At 44.3% G+C, this 22531-nt stretch overlaps 1 pseudogene; it reads left to right on the top strand.

Annotated features, from left to right (window-relative positions):
* Window positions 1–16214: 16214 nt before the first annotated feature.
* Window positions 16215–22531, top strand: part of LOC135545708 (alpha-1A adrenergic receptor-like) — a 33669-nt pseudogene continuing 27352 nt past the window's right edge.

Raw genomic sequence — 22531 nt, 5'->3', positions numbered from 1 at the left:
GGGAATGGTAGTAGGATATACATGTAGAAGGGCTGAGAAGTGACTGTTAGTAGCAATTGCTCGCCCCACCTACCTGAGGATCTGTCTTATTCAGCCATCTATGTGTTTTAGGGGAGCAAAATCACTCAAATATCGCTGCATTGATTGCTTTCATTTGATTTCTGTGACTCTTTCATAATCTAGCTTGCTCCTGTCTTATTTTCCTGTTAACGTTACGACCACGGTAATGTTTGTAATGACCTGTCAAACACCCCCTGGTAATGGCTGAAATGGGCTCAATGGAAAACACTCTTTCCGTAGCATCGATAAGAATGCTTAAGCTTTGTCTGGGATGTAACGCAGTGTCTCGACACTTCTATAAGGAAGAAGAAATATACTTTTATTTTGATTGGTGTTCATTCTTTGTGCAATTGAAAAAAGTAATGAACAGTATTAATGTTTACACATTAGATGTGCAAAAATGAAAGCAACATGGGAAAATGAACAATCTCTAGTGGTATTATGTCTGATCTCACAACAATGTCAAATATGTTGAGATGGCTGTAATCTAGAGCCAAGCTGTTGTGTTTGAATCTGAGGGTATCCTGACATTTACAAACGTGTTGAATTATGCAACAGAACATGACAACAGTAATGAATGAGGCAGTCTAGACAGTGAAGGTGAGTGCAGGAAGGCTTAGACAGTGGACGTTTTTGTTGTTGCAGCTCTCCGTTTATGATCATGCATTGTTTTTTACATTTGGACAATGACAGCCTACTCCGGCCAAACCCGACTCTGGGCCAATTGTGCACTGCTCTATGAGACTACCAATCACAGCCAGATGTGATGCAGCTTGAATTTGAATCAAGGACTGCAGTGACACCTCTTGCACTGAGATGCAGTGCCTTAGACTGCTGCGTCACACGGGAGCCCCAATACACCCCATGTATTTATGCAAAAAAGCACATATGATTATCTTTATTTGAACACAAAGTACATCATAAAAACCCAGCAGCGGCGCAGTTCTGGACCCAAACCGGTGCACCTGGCACTTCCTTAGCCCATTGCCTATTCATCCTCTGAATGGGACACATACACAATCCATGTAAACAGGAGGAATAGTCACCAGTAACAGGATAAATAGATAGATACTAATGGTAATAAATACATGTAAACAGGAGTAATGTTGACCAGAACAGGATATATAGATACTAATGGTAATATATACATGTAAACAGGAGTAATAGTGACCAGTAACAGGATAAATAGATACTAATGATAATATATACATGTAAACAGGAGTAATAGGGACCAGTAACAGGATAAATAGATAGTAATTGTTATATATACATGTAAACAGGAGTAATAGTGACCAGTAACAGGATAAATAGATAGTAATTGTTATATATACATGTAAACAGGAGTAATAGTGACCAGTAACAGGATAAATAGATACCAATGGTAATATATACATGTAAACAGGAGTAATAGTGACCAGTAACAGGATAAATAGATAGTAATTGTTATATATACATGTAAACAGGAGTAATAGTGACCAGTAACAGGATAAATAGATAGTAATTGTTATATATACATGTAAACAGGAGTAATAGTGACCAGTAACAGGATAAATAGATAGTAATTGTTATATATACATGTAAACAGGAGTAATAGTGACCAGTAACAGGATAAATAGATACTAATGGTAATATATACATGTAAACAGGAGTAATAGTGACCAGTAACAGGATAGATATATAGATACTAATGGTAATATATACATGTAAACAGGAGTAATTGTGACCAGTAACAGGATAAATAGATAATAATAGTAATGGAAATCAATGATCAATGAACAGCAGCATAGTGGTGGTTATAAATGGAATCAATAATAATTATAGCAGCTGTGTAGGTTGTGTCTGAGTGTGTAGAGACCTCTGGAGGGTCATAGAGTCAGTGTGAATAGTCTGTGGGAGATGGAGAGCAGTAGTTGTTATATTTTTAACAGTCTTATGGCCAGGGGATAGAGGCTGTTTAGGAGTCTGCTGATCTGAGCCTTGATGCACCGGTACTGCCTGTCTGACGTGAGCATGGTGAACAGTCCAAGTTTCGGGTGGCTGGAGTCTGACAATTGTTCGGGCATTTCTCAGACACCACCTAGTATGTAAGTCCTGGATGACTGGGAACTCGCCGGGCGGTGCAGTTACCATACCTGATGGTGATACAACCAGTCAGGATGCTCTCGCTGATGCAGCTGTAAAATTTCCAGAGGATATGAGGGGCAATGTCAAATCATTTCAGTCTACTGAGGGAGAAGAGGCGTTGTTGTGCCTGAGGGGTTAGGATGCCTTGTAGCCAGCATTGTGATTGTAGAGTATATACTGTTACCTTATAAACACCAAGCATTTTCAATAGTCCTCACCTGTTTGAGGCTATAAGTAATGATGCAATACATTTCAAGATCTAAAAACTGATTTTCTTTGATCAGCAGTGTTTAAAAAAACATATGGCAAATCTCTGAACTTACTTTTGTCCAACTTTGTATTTGGTGAGTTGGTTAATCTGCTCCATCCATTTTTGGATTTATAAATCAATGAATTCGTTTATAAATGCCTCATGAGCTTAGTTCAAGTCATACTTCATCAGAACCCAAAATATAAGCTTGTTTTACTCCAATGTTTGTAAACACAGTAAATGTAAACAAACATTACAGTATATAGCCTCAAAACAGGATTGAAACTATAATTTTGATATCAAGGATGGTCCTTGCATCCATAGCTCTGATTATGAGTGGTTCCATTTCTCCAGCCCCATTCCTCAGCGTTTTACTGAAACAGGGCTGGGGAGTTGGCTCTGTTATTGTTTCAACTGCTGGATGCCACTGCACGTCTGTGATCCAAAAAATAGACTGATGTTATTGTAACAGCTTTATTTTCATTTAATCCCACTAAGAATGTCCTGTTATCTCAGTCTGGAGGGAGGAAGAGTCCGTGTGTGTGTGTGTGTGTGTGAGTGCATCCTCTGTGTGTGTGTCCGCGTGTGAAATGCGCAAACATTTTTTTACAGCTATTTATAGTAATACGTTTTTTGCTATAACACACATTCCAGTGTGAAGAATATGAATAACAATATGGTTGAGGGAGTTCCGTAGAGATAACATACTAATGAGACTTCCACCTCACTCCTTTCTCCTTTCTCTGTCCAGGGAAAATCACCTCTTCATCTTAGAGCACCAGGTACTCTACCCCTTAGAGACTGCTGCCGTATGTACATAGTCATGGAACACTGGTCACTTTAATCATGTTTACATACTGTTTTACCCACTTCATATATATATACTGTGTTCTAGTCATGGCTCATCTTACAGCATACAATTATTATTTCTACTTCTTCTACTTTACTTTCTGGATTATGTGTTTATTTATTTTATCTTTATTTTACTAGGCAAGTCAGTTAAGAACAAATTCTTATTTTCATTGACGGCCTAGAAACAGTGGGTTAACTGCCTTGTTCAGGGGCAGAATGACATATGTTTACCTTGTCAGCTCTGGGATTCGAGCTTTCAACCTTTCGGTTACAAGTCCAACGCTCTAACCTCTAGGCTAACCTGCCACCCCAACAGTGTGTACTGTTACAGAGCACAAAGGACAGTTATGGACCATGAGGACAGAGTTCTAATCACCATGACCCAACAGAAGATAAACTGTATAACGAACAACACTCTTCTCAGAAAGAAAGAAATTCAATCATCTAATGGTCAGACACCGAGCTAAAGCGTCCACTCAGCAGTGGGTTGGGTGCTGCGAGTGGGTTGGGTGCCTGCCAGACAGAGCCCTTAATCCAACAACAGTCCCCCCTCTACAGCCGTCAGCCAGCCGAGGCCCATGCAGACATTTAACCTGATAGACATGCCAACCTGTACCCCACATGACAACACACAGAGCAGTTACCTAACCTCTCCTACTCCACAACCTGCTCCCTCATATTAACAATAGCACAATGGTGCTGTATCTCAGGGTAGGTCAGGGAGCAAAGCAACAAAGCAACATGGTTGAACATTACGGTGTCCTTACAGCCATCTCTGGCACAGTGGCAACAAAACAACATGATTGAACATTACGGTGTCCTTACAGCCATCTCTGGCACAGTGGCAACAAAACAACATGATTGAACATTACGGTGTCCTTACAGCCATCTCTGGCACAGTGGCAACAAAACAACATGATTGAACATTACGGTGTCCTTACAGCCATCTCTGGCACAGTGGCAACAGAACAACATGATTGAACATTACGGTGTCCTTACAGCCATCTCTGGCACAGTGGCAACAAAACAACATGATTGAACATTACGGTGTCCTTACAGCCATCTCTGGCACAGTGGCAACAAAACAACATGGTTGAACTTACAGCCATTGGCAACAAAACAACATGGTTGAACATTACGGTGTCCTTACAGCCATCTCTGGCACAGTGGCAACAAAACAACATGGTTGAACATTACGGTGTCCTTACAGCCATCTCTGGCACAGTGGCAACAAAACAACATGATTGAATATTACGGTGTCCTTACAGCCATCTCTGGCACAGTGGCAACAAAACAACATGGTTGAACAATACGGTGTCCTTACAGCCATCTCTGGCACAGTGGCAACAAAAAAACATGATTGAACATTACGGTGTCCTTACAGCCATCTCTGGCACAGTGGCAACAAAACAACATGATTAAACTTATTTAGGTTGTTAACTTCCTTCATTATTCTTATCCTCGGATTCCCCAAATCCATGATCAAATCAAATCAAATCGAATTGTGTTGCTCACATACACATGGTTAGCAGATGTTAATGCGAGTGTAGCGAATGCAAGATGGAATCAGTGGGATAAGGCTGTCTTTAAATGTATCCAAGGCACCAGGCCCAGCGAACCCTCCCCTCTGCAGCAAGTCCCACACTTGTTTTCAACAGATAGTGTAGTTTCACAGCAGTCAGCAGTTCAGTACTAGAGGACTCTGCTTAGGAACCAACACAAACAAAGCCAAGTAGTTCTAATGGGTAAATAACCATATAATCTTTGAAAAGATGAAAGAGTGAAAGAGAGAAAGAGTTGGGGAAAAGGGAAAATGACAGAGAGAGACAGAGAGAGAGAGCAATACACAGAGAGAGAGAGACAGAGAGAGCAATACACAGAGAGAGCAATACACAGAGAGAGAGACAGAGAGAGAGAGCAATACACAGAGAGAGAGAGAGACAGAGAGAGCAATACACAGAGAGAGAGACAGAGATAGAGAGCAATACACAGAGAGAGAGACAGAGAGAGAGCAATACACAGAGAGAGAGAGAGAGAGCGAGAGCAATACACAGAGAGAGAGACAGAGAGAGAGCAATACAGAGAGAGAGAGAGAGAGAGCAATATACAGATAGAGAGACAGAGAGAGCAATACACAGAGAGAGAGACAGAGAGAGCAATACACAGAGAGAGAGACAGAGAGAGAGCAATACACAGAGAGAGAGACAGAGAGAGCAATACACAGAGAGAGAGACACAGAGAGAGAGAGCAATATACAGAGAGAGAGACAGAGAGAGAGCAATACACAGAGAGAGAGACAGAGAGAGAGCAATACACAGAGAGAGAGACAGAGAGAGCAAACAGAGAGAGAGAGAGACAGAAAGAGAGCAATACACAGAGAGAGAGACAGAGAGAGCAATACACAGAGTGAGAGACAGAGAGAGATAGAGCAATACACAGAGAGAGAGACACAGAGAGAGCAATACACAGAGAGAGAGACAGAGAGAGCAATACACAGAGAGAGAGACAGAGAGAGAGAGCAATACACAGAGAGAGAGACAGAGAGAGCAATACACAGAGAGAGAGACAGAGAGAGCAATACACAGAGAGAGACAGAGAGAGCAATACACACACAGAGAGACACAGAGAGAGCAATACACACAGAGAGAGAGAGAGACAGAGAGCAATATACAGAGATAGAGAGACAGAGAGAGCGATACAGAGAGAGAGAGAGCAATATACAGAGAGAGAGACAGAGAGAGAGCAATACACAGAGAGAGAGACAGAGAGAGAGCAATACACAGAGAGAGACATAGAGAGAGCAATACACAGAGAGAGAGACAGAGAGAGCAATACAGAGAGAGAGAGAGACAGAAAGAGAGCAATACACAGAGAGAGAGACAGAGAGAGCAATACACAGAGTGAGAGACAGAGAGAGAGAGAGCAATACACAGAGAGAGAGACACAGAGAGAGCAATACACAGAGAGAGAGAGAGACAGAGAGAGCAACACAGAGAGAGAGAGAGAGAGAGAGAGAGAGAGTGCAATACACAGAGAGAGAGACAGAGAGAGCAATACACAGAGAGAGAGAGACAGAGAGAGCAATACACAGAGAGAGACAGAGAGAGAGCAATACACACACAGACAGAGAGCAATACAAAGAGAGAGCAAGAGCAATACACAGAGAGAGAGAGAGACAGAGAGAGCAATATACAGAGATAGAGAGACAGAGAGAGCGATACAGAGAGAGAGAGAGCAATACAGAGAGAGAGAGAGAGACAGAGAGAGCAATAGACAGAGAGAGAGAGAGCAATACACAGAGAGAGACAGAGAGAGCAATACACACAGAGAGAGAGAGAGAGAGAGAGAGCAATACACAGAGAGACAGAGAGAGCAATACCCACAGAGAGAGAGAGAGCAATACACTGAGAGAGAAAGACAGAGAGAGCAATACACAGAGAGCGAGAGAGACAGAGAGAGCAATAAAGAGAGAGAGAGAGAGCAATACACAGAGAGAGAGCGACAGAGAGAGCAATACACACAGTGAGAGAGAGATAGAGAGAGAGAGAGAGAGCAATAGACAGAGAGAGAGAGACAGAGAGAGCAATACACAGAAAGAGAGAGACAGAGAGAGCAATACAGAGAGAGAGAGAGACAGAGAGAGCAATACACAGAGAGAGAGAGACAGAGAGAGCAATACATAGAGAGAGAGAGAGAGACAGCGAGCAATACACAGAGAGAGAGAGAGACAGAGACAGCAATACAGAGAGAGAGACAGAGAGAGCAATACAGAGAGAGAGAGAGAGACAGAGAGAGCAATACAGAGAGAGAGAGAGAGAGTAATACAGAGAGAGAGAGAGACAGAGATAGCAATACACAGAGAGAGAGAGACAGAGAGAGCAATACACAGAGAGAGAGAGAGCGAGAGATAGAGAGAGAGAGAGCAATACACACAGTGAGAGAGAGAGAGATAGAGAGAGAGAGAGCAATACACAGAGAGAGAGCAATAGACAGAGAGAGAGAGACAGAGAGAGCAATACACAGAAAGAGAGAGACAGAGAGAGCAATACAGAGAGAGAGAGAGACAGAGAGAGCAATACACAGAGAGAGAGAGACAGAGAGAGCAATACACAGAGAGAGAGAGACAGAGAGAGCAATACATAGAGAGAGATAGAGAGACAGCGAGCAATACACAGAGAGAGAGAGAGAGACAGAGACAGCAATACAGAGAGAGAGACAGAGAGAGCAATACAGAGAGAGAGAGAGACAGAGAGAGCAATACACAGAGAGAGAGAGAGAGACAGAGAGAGCAATACAGAGAGAGAGAGAGCAATACACAGAGAGAGAGAGAGAGAGAGAGCAATACACAGAGAGAGAGACAGAGACAGCAATACAGAGAGAGAGAGACAGAGAGAGCAATACACAGAGAGAGAGAAAGACAGAGAGAGCAATACACACACAGAGAGAGAGAGAGACAGAGAGATCAATACACAGAGATAGAGAGACAGAGAGAGAGAGACAGAGAGAGCAATACACAGAGAGAGATAGACAGGGAGAGCAATACACAAGGAGAGAGAGACAGAGAGAGCAATACACAGAGAGAGACAGAAAGAGAGCAATACACAGAGAGAGAGAGACAGAGAGAGCAATACACAGAGAGAGAGAGACAGAGAGAGCAATACACAGAGAGAGAGAGAGAGAGCAATACACACAGAGAGAGAGACAGAGAGAGCAATACACAGAGAGAGAGAGACAGAGAGAGCAATACACAGAGAGAGAGACAGAGAGAGCAATACACAGAGAGAGAGACAGAGAGAGATAGACAGAGAGAGCAATACACAGAGAGAGAGAGACAGAGAGAGCAATACAAAGAGAGAGAGAAAGAGACAGACAGAGAGAGCAATACACAGAGAGAGAGACAGAGAGAGCAATACACAGAGAGAGAGACAGAGAGAGAGAGCAATACACAGAGAGAGAGAGACAGGGAGAGCAATACACAAAGAGAGAGAGACAGAGAGAGCAATAAACAGAGAGAGAGACAGAGAGAGCAATACACAGAGAGAGAGACAGAGAGAGCAATACACAGAGAGAGAGAGACAGAGAGAGCAATACAAAGAGAGAGAGAAAGAGAGAGCAATACACAGAGAGAGAGAGACAGAGAGAGCAATACACAGAGAGAGAGACAGAGAGAGCAATACACAGAGAGAGAGACAGAGAGAGCAATACACAGAGAGAGAGAGACAGAGAGAGCAATACACAGAGAGAGAGACATAGAGAGCAATACACAGAGAGAGAGAGACAGAGAGAGACATTCAGAGAGAGCAATACACAGAGCGAGAGAGAGAGAGACAGACAGACAGACAGAGCAATACACAGAGAGTGAGACAGAGAGCAATACACAGAGAGAGAGACAGAGCAATACACAGAGAGAGAGACAGAGCAATACACAGAGAGTTAGACAGAGCAATACACAGAGAGAGACAGACAGAGCAATACACAGAGAGAGACAGACAGAGCAATACACTGAGAGAGACAGAGAGAGAGAGACAGAGAGAGAGAGAGAGAGAGAGAGAGAGAGAGGGGGGAGTAAAGTCTTCTCTCCCTGAAGTGTGCTTGTTCTGTGCTGTGCTGAACTGTTCTGTCCTGTGCTGTTCTGAACTTTTCTGAATTGTGCTGTTCTGAACTGAACTGTTCTGAACTGTGCTGTGCAGTGCTCAACATGGCAACAACAGGGCCTCTGGGAAGAGTTCATGTGGGACTATTAATGTGATTATAACGTCCTGTCCACATCCTAATTGACACCCCATTCCCTTTATAGCGCACTACTTTTGACCAGGGCCTATATGGTTGTGGTCAAAAGTAGTGCACTATATAAGGAATAGGATGCCATTTTGGACTCAGGCCCTGTGTTAATACTGTGGGAAAGGTCTTAATGGCTAATCTAGGGACTGAAACCTGAGAAGCCTCTCTGAACTTTACAACGCCTAACACGTCTGTGATTGACAGGTCCAGAAATCCATATTACACTGGCAATCTACAGGGACAGGTCAAAGTCAATAGTCAAGAGGGCTTTGGCTGGGTGCCAATTCTCAAAACCATCTTTATTTCCTTATCTCCATTCCTGGATGGCCAGTGATTTGAAGGGACAGGGTTGGGGTAAGGAGGAACCCTTGACAATCCCCAAAGACATTTGAGATCCCTAATCAGGAAGAAGAAGAGAAAGGGATAAAGAACCATAAGAGCGCTGAGATATGCTGTAGTTCAACCAGAAGAGAGTAACACAATATAATGCATGACTGAGAAACCATCCCGCCCAGTGTCTGCGGATGTACTTAATCAGAATAGCCCTAAACATTCTATAGGAGTGCTGTGTAGGCCCGAACCCCAACAGACCACATGATCCAACTGAATTATCAGCCTTCTGGGGTTAGGAAGAGGGGAAATGTGTTCTATTGAATAACATTTGATCTGAAATACTTATCGTATGGCTGTCTCTGTCAAGGGAGTTATTCAATCTCAACCAAGTGCTCAATTTGCTGGGATGTACTGCATATTAAGAATCCATGTTCAAGCTGCAAAGGCAAGACAAAAATATCGGTATGAAATGAGAAGAATAAAAGAAACATGCCATTATTCCGAAACCAAAGCCATTCAGCTGCCGCACTGTTGTTTTAAGGGGTGTGAAACAACTCAAACTGCTCTGTATTAGTAGAAATGAAAAAAGTAACGATGGTGAAATGTAATCACATTGTAACCACTCAAGCGTAATATCACTCCAGTGCTATTCCCTCTGTGTAATTCATTCAAATCAAACCATGAACGACTGGCTAATTTCAGTTCCCATTTCATGTGCCATTCTCAGGAGGTAAAGCGAGTCATTTGAATTTCCATTCCAAAATATCTTCTGTCACTTCGAGTCATTGCATAACACAGAAACATTCAACAGGACCCACGATGTCTATCCCTGGAGAGTACAAAATATGTATCCAACTTCCACCATTCTGACGTTTTACATGGCTGGCTTTCTCGTTGTGGATGGAATAGTTCAATGACTGTTGTAGAGAGATCACAAGAGACCTGAGGATAGCGATATAGTTGAATTCAATGTTTAGAGGTTAGCAAGTGGAGGCTTTGGCTCAATAGGCTAACGTAGTCTTGAGTTACAGAGTATACATTACAGGTAAAGGTCCCTAACCTACCCCCTACATGTCCCAATGGCTGAGCTAATGTATGCAGTGTATTTTAGTGAATACATGAGCTTGCTGAATGGTGTTGTGTGCTGATTGTTGTTGCGTGCCATTGGAGATGGGTTTATGTAGCAAACTATGTGTGGTGCGCAATGCTAGGCGATGAGTGAGAGACTGGAGCTCTGTCTCCCACTCTTCCTCTCTCTCTCTCTCTCTCTCTCTCTCTCTCTCTCTCTCTCTCTCTCTCTCCCTCTTTCCCTCTCTCCTTCTCCTTTTTTTTCACCTCACTCTGTTTCTCTCTATCTCTCCCTCTTTCTCTCTCCTTCCCTCTCTCCCTCTCTCACGCTCACTCACTTTCTTTCCCTCTCTCCCCCTTCCTCTCTGCGTCTCTCCCTTTTTCACCTCACTCTATTTCCCTCTCTCACTCTCTCTCTCTCCCTCTTTCTTCCTCTCTCCCTTTTTTCACCTCACTCTGTTTCCCTATCTTCTTCTCTCTCTCTCTTTCCCTCTCTTTCCCTCTCTTTCCCTCTCTCTCTCTCTCTCTCTCTCTCACCCCCCTCTCTCTCACCCCTCTCTCTCTTTCCATCTCTCCTTCTCTTCCCTCACTCTCTCTCTCTCTCTTTCCCTCTCTCCTTCTCTTTCCTCACTCTCTCCCTCTCTCCCTCCCTCCTTCTCTTCCCTCACTCACTCACTCTCTCTCTCTCACCCTCCTTCTCTTCCCTTCTCCTTCTCTTCCGTCACTCTCTCTCTCTTTCCCTCTCCCCTTCTCTTCCCTCACTCTGTTTCCTATCTTCCCTCACTCTCTCTCTTTCCCCCTCTCCTTCTTTTTGTCACTCTCTCTTTCTCTCTCCTTCTCTTCCCTCACTCTCTCTCTCTCTTTCCCTCTCTCCTTCTCTTCCCTTACTCCCTCTCTCACTCTCTCTCTCTCCCTCTCTCTTCCTCTCTCTTCCTCTCTCCCTTTTTTCACCTCACTCTGTTTCCCTATCTTCTTCTCTCTCTCTTTCCCTCTCTTTCCCCCTCTCTCTCTCTCTCTCTCTCTCTCTCTCTCTCTCTCTCTGACCCCCCTCTCTCTCACCCCCTCTCTCTCTTTCCATCTCTCTTTCTCTTCCCTCACTCTCTTTCTCTCTCTCTTTCCCTCTCTCCTTCTCTTTCCTCATTCTCGCTCTCTCTTCACCGCTCTCCTTCTCTTCCCTCACTCACTCTCTCTTTCTCACCCCCTCTCTCTTTCCCTCTCTCCTTCTCTTCCCTCACTCTCTCTCTCTTTCCATCTCTCCTTCTCTTTCCTCTCTCTCTCTCTCTTTCCCTCTCTCCTTCTCTTCCCTCACTCTCTCTCTCTTTCCCTCTCTCCTTCTCTTTGTCACTCTCTCTCTCTTTCCCTCTCTCCTTCTCTTCCCTCACTCTCTCTCTCTTTCCCTCTCTCCTTCTCTTCCCTTACTCTCTCTCTCTCTTTCCCTCTCTCCCTCTCTTTCCTCATTCTCTCTCTCTCTTTCTCTCTCATTCTCTTCCCTCTTCTTCTCTCTCTCTCTCTCTCTCTCTCTCTTTCCCTCTCTCCTTCTCTTCCCTCACTCTCTCTCTCTCTTTCCCACTCTCCTTCTCTTCCCTTACTCTCTCTCTCTTTCCCTCTCTCCTTCTCTTCCCGCACTCTCTCTCTCTCTTTCCCTCTCTCCTTCTCTTCCCTCACTCTCTCTCTCTCTTTCCCTCTCTCCTTCTCTTCTCCTCTCTCTCTCTCTCTCTCTCTTTCCCTCTCTCCTTCTCTTCCCGCACACTCTCTCTCTCTCTTTCCCTCTCTCCTTCTCTTCCCTCACTCTCTCTCTTTCCCTCTCTCCTTCTCTTCCCACACTCTCTCTCTCTTTCCCTCTCTCCTTCTCTTCCCTCACTCTCTCTCTCTCTTTCTCTCTCCTTCTCTTCCCTCACTCTCTCTCTTCCCTCTCTCCTTCTCTTCCCTCTCTCTCTCTCTCTTTCCCTCTCTCCTTCTCTTCCCTCTCTCTCTCTCTCTTTCCCTCTCTCCTTCTCTTCCCACACTCTCTCTCTCTCTTTCCCTCTCTCCTTCTCTTCCCTCACTCTCTCTCTCTTTCCCTCTCTCCTTCTCTTCCCTCACTCTCTCTCTCTCTCTCCCTCTCTCCTTCTCTTCCCTCACTCTCTCTCTCTCTCTTTCCCTCTCTCCCTGCATGCCGTCTTACACATATGGCTCTCATCGCTTGACGCTCAATCACAATCTCCAGGGACTCAGTCAGTCTGCTCCAGAAGACTAGTAGAAATAATAATAATAAAAACATAGTACTGTGAAGAGGCCTGTGGCCAAGCAACATAATCAAAAAATAGTTTCTCTTGTTTTAAAGGATTTTGTCTTCCCTAAACAAAGACAAAGACTATTCATACGGTTGAAGTTAGGGTGCTCAGAATGGTAAACTTTTCCAGATATGGACATGGCTGTGTGCTGAAGATCTTTCGGCAAGTCGATGTCCCCTGTTTCTGAAGGGTTTCCGGAGGTCATATGTTACATTAACAGACAACAACAACAAAAGCAGAGCACAACACACTGTCTGAAAATCATCGAGGACCAGTTTAATGGACTTTTACAGCATAGAGCTATGACAAACATTTTGACCAACGACATCACCAGGTCGCTATTTTCTAGTAGCAATTCCTACGATTAAGGACTTGCATTGATGAAGATCTGAATTCCCAGTTGAATTGGTTGTTTCTTCATGGATTTACAGTGTGCTGGCTGACAATAAGAGTAGGATTTGATTTCCTAGGAAAAACTCAATTATCTGCAAAGGTTCTGAGAGAGAGAGAGAGAGAGAGAGAGGGAGGGAGGGAGGGAGGGAGAGAGAGAGAGAGAGAGAGAGAGAGAGAGAGAGAGAGAGAGAGAGAGAGAGAGAGAGATTATTTTGGCAACTTCATTGGTTATGAGTGAGGGCTTGTTTTGCTGTGTTGTCAAAATCATATAATTTAAACAAGTCTCACATGCAGCTAAACAAAGTCGTCTCCTTAGTTATTTTTCTACAGATGAAACATATGTGGTCAGGGACAGACTGTCTATACAGAATCAGACATCTGGAGACTGAATGGAGCACTGACTGGTACAAATGCAATCTATGTACTGTATATTGGACTGGACGTGGGATGCGTGTGGGGCAAGACATATTAGCTTCTCTGCCATGTGCTATTCATCAGGATGTAAACATCAACACATCTATGACAGAACAGGTCAATAAAGTTCTTGTGTTATGAATTCAGCTCAAAATGTTTCCAGACTGACTGACAGCCTTCGCCAGGTCCACCATCAGAGTAGTAGCCTTTAAGTTAGCCTTGGTGCCTTGCTAATCGCTAGCAATAATATGCATCAAGAGGTCCGTAATGCGGCTTCGCCCTGCCCCCCTCCCCCATCTCCTGTGTAAAGAACAATGTCTCAATGGGAAAGACTGGCATCACATGCCTCAGACTACGTTGACATAAAGGGAAGCGCCACAGCATCAGTCCTGAAAGCGTTGAAAGCCTCCAGACGTAGACACCTGAATACCAACGTCATGGTGTACAAAATAATGAACTTTGTGGTTTGCAGGTCAACCCCTGACAATGTTAACATTAGTAATCCCTTATTATATGGACTTGTGGCCCGTGCTGGACCGGAACACGCAGAACAATATGAATGAATGTGGTGTGGCATTACAATGACCAAACTGCTCTGAACCCCTATTGGAAACAGGTGTGGTGAAGAAGAACTCAAAGGTGATATGCAACCCAAAGTATTTGCGAACAAGCTACAGAAAAAAATAGCTATTATTAGGACTTTAATTTGCTTCCATTACAAGCCTGTAAAAACACCTCAATCCATCACCAATGCATGCTGAGCAGTGTAGGAATGTTCTTTCTATTTACACAGAAGGTAGTTTAGGTTCCAGGCAGTGACAGTATACAAGGAAGCTGCAGTATACAGTAGATACAGTACAGTAGTATTTCATATATATGGCCTCATAATTATCCTAGACAAGAAATCCGGTCTGGGCCAAAGCAGTAATTGAATCGCCTGAATGGCAAAAATTGGACAAGAACATAAATTATTCTGCAAATGCATGAACTATCCCTTCCATTAGACCACCCTAGAGCCTACACTGTGAAAAGTGGGACTAAACTGTTGTTAATTTGGAGTACTTATACTGATTGGAATTATTAAAAATTACGATTTGGATTCGTTCAACCTATTATTCAATGTGTCTGATCAAATATGATTTTATTAATTGAACGAAAGCTTTTAAATTGCTTTCAACATGTGCATTGAATGTAGCGGTGGGAGCCAATCAGAAGAGTTGGAGGCGTGGCTTACGTGGCTTTCTGCTTGTTCTTTTTGCCCGCCCTTGAGAATGAATGTGACTCCAGTTAATGTGGTCTTTTGCATTTGTTATTCGAACTTCAGCTGACACACTGCCACCATTTGTCATTTTCCTTACATACTGTAAGTGCATGTGCTATTAAAGAGAAGGGTAAGGTTTAGATATTGTGTCTACTATATATGACAGTCTTGTGTAAAGTATATGTTTGGAAAATGATTTCAAGTTATTGAACCAACTTATTTCTCTATGTCCAGGGAATTTATTTAATTCAAAGTAACTCAATTGAAGAAATGTGATTAGGTCATTCAAAATATATTTTTTTACTTGGAACGGGATAAAAACAATGGGTTGTATTTACATTAAATATTTGTTTTATTTGTTATTTATTAGGTTTAACCAAAGGGGAAAAGTAAGTGTTGAAAGACATAGGTTGCAACTTGACAAATAGGTTTGGTAATAATCAAATAACAGTTGGTATTGAATGAAATATTTGGTTTCAACAAATGTAGTATTTTTCAAATGGAACGACTAAACCAATTCACATGTGACTAGTTGAAGTAATTGTTATAGGGGTTGATACAAAAATATATATTTTTTACAGCGACTGCAACACCTGTGGGAAAAATATATTCACCTGAATCTTAATGATAAGATGTTAGTCTGTCTTGACAGGGAAAGAAATGATAACAGCTATGCATTGCTTACGGGTATTACTCTATGGGTAAAAACACAGGCAAAATTCAGCCATGTACTTGTTCACCTTATTGATTCCCTTTAAGCCTCCACTCCGTTTGAACTAAACGACCGATCAAGACAAGGGGCACAGAAAAACCTTCAATGTTTTCAATGCCCAAGATATTCAACCGAGTGCGATGCCCAGGGTATAATGTGCTAAAGCCCACCTCCAAAATCCAGTTTTGTAGTGATAGACTTTTCGATGATGTATTTCTGAACGTTGTTCATATGACCTGAATATTGTGGAGTTTCATGGTGGAATGAGAGATTGAGGGAATTATTCCTTCTGAAAACGTAGACAAATCCCAAGCCAAGTTTGAACCATGTTTTGATCAGACAGCTTCTCCTCACATAAAATGCGTGATCGTGATAATGTTGTGAGTGATTTGTTGGAGAATGTTTGTTTTTTTAAAGGAATTCATTGCATAGCAGCATCAGCTCTCATTGAAACCCATTATGAACATAAAGGCACAATTGTTTGATTGTAGTTTAGCCCTTCAATCAAATCGTATTTTCCACCAGAAAATCCCACTTGAACCCCTGCCACATCCTGCATAACATAGTAGTCTATAGACTAAGCTCCCAAAACAACAATCTAATCAACTCATCTGAAAAAATACATCAATGACATCACATCCAATAGTCCACTCCCCGACCAACTCATGAAAAAGTTGCATGCATAGACCTCACCACAAAACCAACACAGAAATCCATGCGTTTTCTGTGCTGCCACAGACATTTTCCTAGTGCAGTTATTCTTGGGCTACTGCGTAGGCCTAATATGCGTCATATACAGTACGTCTCTTCTGTTCGGCCGTATATCTATCTACCAATACAGTCAAGCTGCATTAAGGAGAGAGCTGCTGAAGCACATACAGTGCAGCGCGCTGAGCAGTGAGGTTTGACAGGAGGCACAAGGGGAACTGCTCGATACTTTTCATGCAGACAGTTCACAGAGAAGACAGAGCAAGACAACTGCACTGCAATTGGACTGATGTGACAAGACCTTTAAGATACAATTAACTGAGTGGGACATTAAGAAAATGCACCATTTGGGAATTTTTATTTGAATCCTTGATAACCTCTCCTTTAGTCATGTAGCCTAACAACACTTGGTCGAGCAGATTTATTTCGGGATGGTGTTGCTTGTTTTATTTTGCTACAGCTCCATGTGATTAGAAACCTGCTATGGAGGACCTCTTTAGTCAAAATGAATCTGAGCACTGACGATGCCAACTTATGGGGAAATGGTTCCTTATTGGATTTTCAGGGCGGGAAAGTGGGGATACCGTGGTTGTCAGAGCCGCCTGTCAACTCCACAAACGCCACTGGCAACGGGACGGAGATCGATAAAGTGGATCTTACCCGTGCCATCCCGCTTGGCTTGGTCCTGGGAGCTTTCATCGTGTTTGCCATCGTGGGCAACATCCTTGTCATCCTGGCGGTGGTGACCAACAGGCACCTGCGAACTCCGACCAACTACTTCATTATCAACCTGGCCATCGCCGACCTGCTGCTGGGCACCACCGTGCTGCCGGTGTCTGCCACCCTGGAGATCCTCAACTACTGGGTGTACGGCAGGGTCTTCTGTGACATCTGGGCGGCGGTGGATGTTTTGTGCTGCACCGCGTCCATTATGAGCCTGTGCGTCATTTCAATCGACCGTTACATCGGGGTGAGCCATCCACTGCAGTACCTGAGCATAGTGACCGAGAAGCGGGCACTTCTGGCCATGCTCGGGGTGTGGGTGCTCTCGGTGGTCATCTCCATCGGACCTCTCCTTGGGTGGAAGCAGCCGCCATCGCCGGACGACACGGTGTGCCTCATCACAGAGGAACCGTTTTACGCACTCTTTTCCTCCCTCGGGTCCTTCTATATACCGCTGGTTGTTATCTTGTCCATGTATTTTAGGGTTTATGTGGTCGCCAAGCGAACCACCAAGAACCTGGAGGCTGGGGTGATGAGGGAGAGGATGAATACGAGTGAGCTGACACTCAGGATCCATAGGGGATCCCAGATGCAGGATGACACAGGCGGAGGCACCAGCAAGGGCCGCGCAACCCAGGCGAGGAGCTCCCTGGCAGTGAAACTTCTGAAATTCTCCCGGGAGAAGAAAGCAGCAAAAACGTTGGGGGTGGTGGTTGGAATGTTTACGCTTTGCTGGCTGCCGTTCTTCCTGGCCTTGCCCATCGGTAGGTATACTTTTCCATACATATTGACCCTTTTCCAAATGAATATCCAAGCACGCCTTTTACAGAAAACTATCTTGATCAATATGAATAGCCTACAATTAAAATAACCCTCAATATGTGATAATACACATACAAAAATATTATCATACATTTAAATATATTTTGCTGCCATGTTACATTTTGCAAGCAAACTGCTGTAAGGTGTCTGAGAAGATTTTTCTTTAATATCTGGAAGTAAATCTATGTGGCTCTTGGGTCCCACTCAGAGAGAACTGTTCCATAAATCTCATCTCCAGAACGTTGGCACTGACCATGGCCTATATGATAATATCCATCCATTAATTTACTGACATGATTTATCAGCATGATTCTGTCCCAAATGACACCCTATTCCCTATAATGGACTGCTTTTGACCAAATCCCTATGGACCCTGGTTAAAAGTATTTCACTAATAGGACAGGGTGCTTTTTGGGACACAGTCAATATGTGTGGCATATTGGACTTTATTATTCTGCAGTGGGGGTCTACTACCTTGCCAAACAGTTGTCTATAGCAGAGACTAATGCCCATGGTGTCACCATGTCAGGGTGGGCTTAACTTAACCAGACCATAATTCCTTAAGTAGAGTCTAGAGGGGCCAGTGGTGGGCCGGTAGGGGTTAGTGGAGTCTAGAGCGGACAGTGGGGGGTGGGGTGGGGGTGGGGTGGGTGGGGGGGTTAGTGGAGTCTAGAGGGGCCAGTGGTGGGCCGGTAGGGGTTAGTGGAGTCTGGAGCGGACAGTGGGGGGGGGGGGGGGGGGGGGGGGGGGGGGGGGTTAGTAGAGTCTAGAGGGGCCAGTGGTGGGCCGGTAGGGGTTAGTGGAGTCTGGAGCGGACAGTGGGGTGGTGGTAGGGGTTAGTGGAGTCTAGAGGGGCCAGTGGTGGGCCGGTAGGGGTTAGTGGAGTCTAGAGCGGACAGTGGGGGGGTGGTAGGGGTTAGTGGAGTCTAGAGGGGCCAGTGGGGAGCCGGTAGAGGCTAGTGGAGTCTAGAGGGGCCAGTGGTGGGGTGGTAGGGGCTAGTGGAGTCTAGAGCGGACAGTGGGGGGGGGTGGTAGGGGTTAGTGGAGTCTAGAGCGGACAGTGGGGGGGTGGTAGGGGTTGGTGGAGTCTAGAGCGGACAGTGGGGGGTGGTAGGGGTTGGTGGAGTCTAGAGCGGACAGTGGGGGGTGGTAGGGGTTAGTGGAGTCTAGAGGGAACAGTGGGGGGCCGGTAGGGGCTAGTGGACTCTAGAGTGGCCAGTGGGGGGGGGGGTAGAGGCTAGTGGAGTCTAGAGGGGCCAGTGGGGGCGGTAGATGCTAGTGGAGTCTAGAGGGGCCAGTGGGGGGGGGCGGTAGAGGCTAGTGGAGTCTAGAGGGTCCAGTGGAGGGGTGGTAGAGGCTAGTGGAGTCTAGAGGGGCCAGTGGGGGGGGGGGCGGAAGAGGCTAGTGGAGTCTAGAGGGGCCAGTGGGAGGGCGGTGGAGGCTAGTGGAGTCTAGAGGGACCAGTGGGGGACAGTCGGGGTTAGTGGACAGAGCAGTGCTTATAGTTCATCATTATTTACTGCTGCTGTTTTCAGGGAGACCTCTGCTCTGTCCTTCCCCTTCTCTGTGCCTCTATCTCTAAGAGGTCTGTTCCAGTATGGTAATATACTGTGTCAGCTATCTATTAAAACCCTAATAAACCAGATGCAGTCAATCACTAAAACTCCTGATATATGCATTGGCAGTCGTGTAAAGTAACTAAGTCAAAATATTTTAAGACGTTTTTTGGGGTGTCTGTACTTTACTTTATTATTTATATTTTTAACAACTTTTACTTTTACTAAACTATGTTCCTAAAGAAAATAAATGTATATACTTTTAACTCCCATAAATTTCCCCTTACACCCAAGAGTATTCGTTACATTTCAAAAGCTCATGCAGGACAGCAATATGGCCCAAATCACACATCTATCAATATAACGTGTTGTCATCACTACTGCCTCTGATCTGGCGCACTCACTAAACACATATACTGTGTTTCTAAGTGATGTCTGAGTGGTGAAGTTGCCCCTGGACGTCTTGACTGTAAAAACAAAAAACGTACGTTTTTACGGCCAAAATGATGGCTTAATATAAGGAATTTTGCTCCAGTAACATTATGACCATTGAGTACTTTTTCCACCACTGTACTGAAGTAAATGTAAACCCAGATACTTTTAGACCTTTATTCAATTAGTATTTTACTGGGGAACTTTCACTTTTATTTGGGTCATTTTCTATTCTATTGGGTCATTTTCTAACCTTTACTTTTACTCAAGTATGACAATTGAGTACTTTTTCCACCACTGTGGATTGGCTTGGGACAGTTGTGAATGCACTGAACCAGAGCATGCAGATCTCCAGTCATTAGAGATAATGTAGAGCACTTGAATTGTGAACGAGTTTGTGTTTATCAGGAAGTATTTATCCATAGTTATTAGGAGTCTGCAGCACCAGCTTTGACTAGAACTATTAGTTCATTAAAATCCAAAAATGGTGTTTTAAGTGAGAAGTAGGAATTGGTCTGAAGCCTAAAATGAAAGGACATTCACATGAGCACCACAACGTGTTCTCCACACATGCTTTACCAAGGTTTCCAGCACACAGCTTTGACCTACTGCAGTAGCTCTGTTGGTCTATTGAACTTCCAACAATGTGTAGGCAGGTTGCTTACAATTCCAAACTTCTCAAACAGCCTAATTCATTCTCTTCGAGGAGGGGCTCCCACAACAACGTGATTTGTACTGTATACAAGGCAATGTATTGCATTTTCCCCAGCTTACACTAAGACATTAGCTCCTTTCACTACATTTACAAGCTTTTTTTTATTATATGAAAGCAAGCTTTACTTCTATACTTATAGACTTAAAGACCAACAGGCTTCATTGAGCTATTTTGTCTTGTAGTAATGTGGCGCCTGCCTGTATTTCCTTAAACCTATATTTTAACAATACATGTCATTGAAAGATAAATACACTGCTCAAAAAATAAAGGGAACACTTAAACAACACAATGTATCTCCAAGTCAATCACACTTCTGTGAAATCAAACTGTCCACTTAGGAAGCAACACTGATTGACAATACATGTCACATGCTGTTGTGCAAATGGAATAGACAACAGGTGGAAATTATAGGTAATTAGCAAGACACCCCCAATAAAGGAGTGGTTCTGCAGGTGGGGACCACAGACCACTTCTCAGTTCTTATGCTTCCTGGCTGATGTTTTGGTCACTTTTGAATGCTGGCGGTACTTTCACTCTAGTGGTAGCATGAGACGGAGTCTACAACCCACACAAGTGGCTCAGGTAGTGCAGCTCATCCAGGATGGAACATCAATGTGAGCGGTGGCAAGAAGGTTTGCTGTGTCTGTCAGCGTAGTGTCCAGAGCATGGAGGCGCTACCAGGAGACAGGCCAGTACATCAGGAGACGTGGAGGAGGCCGTAGGAGAGCAACAACCCAGCAGCAGGACCGCTACCTCCGCCTTTGTGCAAGGAGGAGCAGGAGGAGCACTGCCAGAGGCCTGCAAAATGACCTCCAGCAGGCCACAAATTTGTTTGTGTCTGCTCAAACGGTCAAAAACAGACTCCATGAGGGTGGTATGAGGGCCCGACGTCCATAGGTGGGGGTTGTGCTTACAGCCCAACACCATGCAGGACGTTTGGCATTTGCCAGAGAACACCAAGATTGGCAAATTCGCCACTGGCGCCCTGTGCTCGTCACAGATGAAAGCATGTTCACACTGAGCACATTTGACAGACGTGACAGTCTGGAGATGCCGTGGAGAACGTTCTGCTGCCTGCAACATCCTCCAGCATGTCCGGTTTGGCGGTGGGTCAGTCATGGTGTGGGGTGGCATTTCTTTGGGGGGCCGCATAGCCCTCCATGTGCTCGCCAGAGGTAGCCTGACTGCCATTAGGTACCGAGATGAGATCCCCAGACCCCTTGTGAGACCATATGCTGGTGCGGTTGGCCCTGGGTTCCTCCTAATGCAAGACAATGCTAGACCTCATGTGGCTGGATTGTGTCAGCAGTTCCTGCAAGAGGAAGGCATTGATGCTATGGACTGGACCGCCCGTTCCCCAGACCTGAATCCAATTGAGGACATCTGGGACATCATGTCTCGCTCCATCCACCAACGCCACGTTGCACCACAGACTGTCCAGGAGTTGGTGGATGCTTTAGTCCAGGTCTGGGAGGAGATCCCTCAGGAAACCATCCACCACCTCATCAGGAGCATGCCCAGGCGTTGTAGGGAGGTCATACAGGCACGTGGAGGCCACACACACTACTGAGCCTCATTTTGACTTGTTTTAAGGACATTACATCAAAATTGGATCAGCCTGTAGTGAGGTTTTCCACTTTAATTTTGAGTGTGACTCCAAATCCAGACCTCCATGGGTTAAATAAATTTGATTTCCATTGATAATTTTTGTGTGATTTTGTTGTCAGCACATTCAACTATGTAAAGAAAATATATTTAATTCATTCAGATCTAGGATGTGTTATTTTAGTGTTCCCTTTATTTTTTGAGCAGTGTATATTTCATAAAACCTTTGTTTGTCAGTGTGGTCAGTGTGTACCCAACATGGTCACTCATATAAACTCATATAAAAATCCAAATAACTTTACAGATCTTCATTGAAAAGGGTTTAAACACTGTTTCCCATGCGTGTTCAATGAACCATAAACAATGAATGAACATGCACCTGTGGAACGGTAGTTAAGACACTAACAGCTTTCAGACGGTAGGCAAATAAGGTCACAGTTATGAAAACT

Source organism: Oncorhynchus masou, chromosome 9 (genome assembly GCF_036934945.1).
Source record: "Oncorhynchus masou masou isolate Uvic2021 chromosome 9, UVic_Omas_1.1, whole genome shotgun sequence".
Lineage (NCBI taxonomy): Eukaryota > Metazoa > Chordata > Actinopteri > Salmoniformes > Salmonidae > Oncorhynchus > Oncorhynchus masou.
The sequence above is the reverse complement of the archived record's forward strand: the minus strand, read 5'-3'. Positions and strand labels throughout refer to the sequence as shown.